Source organism: Eptesicus fuscus, chromosome 10, assembly GCF_027574615.1.
Source record: "Eptesicus fuscus isolate TK198812 chromosome 10, DD_ASM_mEF_20220401, whole genome shotgun sequence".
Taxonomy (NCBI): domain Eukaryota; kingdom Metazoa; phylum Chordata; class Mammalia; order Chiroptera; family Vespertilionidae; genus Eptesicus; species Eptesicus fuscus.
Window position 1 is genome coordinate 49407229 of NC_072482.1, and position 4152 is coordinate 49411380.

Sequence of the window (4152 nt, forward strand, 5' to 3'; positions counted from 1 at the left end):
AGAAGAAACCTGATAAAACCACAGAGATATATTTGATCTGAGGGGCAACCAATGGGTCTCATGATAACACTGAATATCTATCAGTCTGTTCTTAATGTCTCACATGTATTAGCTCAGTTAATATTCACCCATATCAGAGAGATAGGTATTGTTTTCCTCATACTTCAGGTAATACAATGAAACCCAAATAAATTAAGTAAACTTATCACGGTGTACACAGTTATATAGTGATATAATCGGGGCTTAAATGACACTGACTGAAAAATCCAAATTCCATATTCCTTTTATGCAATCAAAGTACTTTGTTTATACTATTATGCCACTCACAAGATTCTAGAAATATATGTGTGTTTTTTTGCATGTGCCATTTTTTTCTGCCCCCTCAGATTTTAGCCCCTCAGAGAATGGACCTGTATTTATGTTTCTGAGACTTACCCACAGTATCGAGCATCATATTTTGGAAATAGGCACTTTAGAAACAAATTAAGGAGCCCATGAACATTTCTTATAAACCTGTAACTAAAGAAAATGTCTAAATAATCAAACATAGAGAATTAGACAAACACACTGGGTGAAATTTTACCAATACATTTTGAAATAGCAAAACGTAGACTCTTATAGTAATGTAGGATGATCTCAATGCTCAAAGAATAATCCTGTTCTATTGTTAAATCAAATAGGATGTCTAATTACCTAAGCACAGATTTTTCTTTCTTTTTTCCTCCCCCAGAAACCCATTCAATTTTTAAAATATTCAAAATTCCTAAACGAAACAATTTTAATCATCTATCTGTAAGTTGGTAGCACTATAGGAAATTGACAGCCTGGCATCAGAGTTAAACACCCTTTTAATTCTTCTTGCTCCTAATTTGTATCATTAACTTATCTTCATCTGTCAAAGTAATCAAAGCCATCAGTGGGGGTAAAAGGTGACTTGTACATACGAGTATCATGTATTTATTAATATGATTATTTAAATCATATAGTTAGAGCTTATTTGCAATGAGTACAGTTGCTGACCATGTGTATATTACTGTCATTCCACCATGGCAAACATCCCATCCTTGAGTGGGCAAGGAGGGTGGGGGTAAGGGGGAGAGATCAACCAAAGGACTTGTATGCATGCATATAAGCCTAACCAATGGACACAGACAACAGGGGGGTGAGGGCATGAGTTGGGGGAATAGGGGGGGGGTAATGGGAGAATAAGGATACATATGTAACACCTTAATCAATAAAGAAATTTTAAAAAAGATATAGCTCTGAGTAATGTGTGTTCACGCACTACGAGGACATACATGTGTGGCCTCTGTGCACGGCATAAGCAAGCTAGTGAAATCAAATCAAAGCATCAAAGCACCTGGGATAACATCTCTTCTTTTATTATTCTCCAGTCTGAATAATAGGAGTCCTTGTAGGCACATTATCTAGAATAAAGAGAAACAATAACTTTCACCCTGAGCATGCATACATGGTACACCTTCATTGTTGACATGAAATGGTTTTCTCTTACTTAGTGACTCTCTCAGCCCGTTATCTTCCGGGGCTACTATTTGGGGCTGTTGAAGAGGGTTTCTCTGCAGCAGCAGGTGGAGGGCTTTGAACATCGACCCGCCTTACAATCCCCAGCTTCTCAAGGCACATGTGCGATTTTATGCCACCGTCTCAAATCTTCCAATACCCCAGACTGGTTTGGGTCGGTGCCAGTACGTAGAACCCTAAAATAAATTTAAAGAAACTAATATTTGCTGTTGGGTCTCTAGTATGGACTTCCTTTTCCTCTCTCTCTTGACTATTTTGCCAGCAAAAGACAATTATACATATGCACGTATATGTATGTGTGTGAACGATATATGTGAAAATATAGAGCCATGTTCACAGATGAGAAACACACCCTTATCCACTTAGAATCCCCTAGGAAGAGCTCAGCTTAACAGAGTGCAGGGTTTTATTTTTAGTTTTGAGAAAGCATTCATTAAGGGTAAAACAGGAAAGACGATCAAAGCACATGAAAGAGAAGCTGCATTCTTTGTACTTTCCTTGTTGTCTTGACTGAAATGTAGTCCTCTTCACCTATAGCCCCACTGGATTCACTAACCTCCAATGTTCTTCTCCCTGTTGTGCTAAACTCAAAAAATGTGCCCAGAAACCAAAGAATGAGGTTGCCTGTGACTTATGTATGTTTGGAATAGGAATTACTACCTAAGTTTTCTCAGATACTTTTGAAATATTTTTCACCCTCAAGGAAAGGGGAGTTTTTTTTCCTGTTTCTCAGCCCCCTCTCCCCGCTTTTCCCTGTCAATTCCGAAGCTGCCTGAAACAGGCACTAGGAAAACACTGGGTGGCAGTCCCTCTCCCTTGCAGCCACCAACAACGGAATGGATGGCATCCCTTGCGCCCCAGCTATATAACAGCATATTATTTCCCTGGGTTTGCTGCTGCACTGAAATTCTAAATTCCGCCGAAGCCCAGCGTTCTGCAGAGACAGGGCAGTGCAGAGAAGCAGAAATACAGGCTTTCCTAAAAGCATGCGTCGCAGAGCAAAACGGTGAGATTTCCTAGGTCAGCCAAAGCACGGAAGCTGGAAGTGAAAAATGTCCTGTTCAGTGATCCAGTCAATGGGACTACAGCACCAAACTCCCAAGGGTTGTTTTCAGGAACCTCGCCCGCGATTTTCTGAGTACAGATGCTTATCTTGTGATCTGGTATCGTCTCTCTTCCATGTCTTTTCTGTGTGCTGTCATTTACATGAGTTTCGTGTAAGCAAGGCATCTGTAAGCTCTAGCATCTGGAGTCTCTGCCACACTGTTTCTTCCCATTTACTCTCCTAACACCTCCGCCCCCTCCCCATTAAAGGCAGGGATTTGAGCTGTGGAGCTCCTGGTATGAGCAGGCCAGGTGCCCGCTGGGACCCTCAGTCCCAGCACAGGGCTCGGGATCGGCTCTGTTCTAAACTCCTGAGCACTGCTGGGTGGCAAATAAAGATGTTTTTACATTGATTTTAAAGGGCAGTAAAAATGGCAATGCAAGACATTCAGAAGGTAATTGAGTAGGCAATGTGTAGCAGTATGAACACTGTAGGAAAAAAAGAGAAATATCCCATATGCTATATTTGATGTAAGATAATTATTTTAAATAGCTAAAACTATTTAAAGATCCTGAGTTTCCACCAGGAAGAATCAGGGTGGTTTGACTAGGTAGCATGAAATGTTGTACTAAATGGGAGTTATCTGTATTTCTATAGAGAGCTAGTATTTATTTTTTATTGTTAAGGATATACCACTAATAGTCTAAAAATAAAAATAAGCAAACAAATAAAAACAACAAATAAATCAATAATTTAAAAAATGTAAGGGCAAGTTTTCTAACCAAACAAATTCACAACAGAGTTCCATGTCCTTTCAAAGTATTTTTTTTTTATCATCAATAGCACATAAAGAGTTTATAGGAGTAAAATTTTTTCAATATTAAGTATTACAAAAGTAAATTAAGAAAATGAATTAATAATGTATAGGCTCTGAAGTGATGGGTAACAGTCAGAAAGGACTATATACATTTATTATTCAGATAATTTGTGTAAGTCCTTTTTACACAAATACTTGTTATATTTTATGTAATTGATTTAGTTGTGGGTCCTGGAGATTCAGGAGTGCACAGAGAGACAAAGCCATGCTCATGGGGCATACACCTCACAGAGCAAGCATCCGCCTCTAATTCTACATTAGAAATAATTTAAATCCTAAACTATCTAGTACCTTATCTTAGTCATTGGAGGTGCTCAAATTTTGTTGTAAAAATAAATCAAATGTGTACTTCCATGGCACGTATACTAAAATTGCAATGATACAGAGAAGATTAGCATGGACCCTGCACAAAGATGACCAAAAACATTAAAAATAAATAAAAACAAGTCAATGCCTTTGACAAAGAGATGCTTGCTTGTAAAATGCAGTATGCCCGAATATAAAATGAACAGCCAAATATTTTTAATTGCATACTTAATTATAAAGAAAAAGTACATTCAGGTCTGTATTGTGATATTAATTATAATGTGTAATATTAGATAGCATATTTCTAGAGACATTAATACTTTGCTTATTCTGTTGCCTACAATTTAACTGAAATATAATAATAATATACACAGAAATGGTA

The 4152-nt window shown here is 37.7% G+C and overlaps 1 non-coding gene across 1 annotated transcript; it reads left to right on the forward strand.

Moving 5' to 3' along the window:
• The first annotated feature begins 3807 nt into the window (after nt 1-3807).
• On the forward strand, nt 3808-3912 carry LOC114231248 (U6 spliceosomal RNA). The gene has a single exon (XR_003617214.1). It is a non-coding gene; the product is annotated as a U6 spliceosomal RNA (small nuclear RNA).
• Nucleotides 3913-4152: the final 240 nt, after the last annotated feature.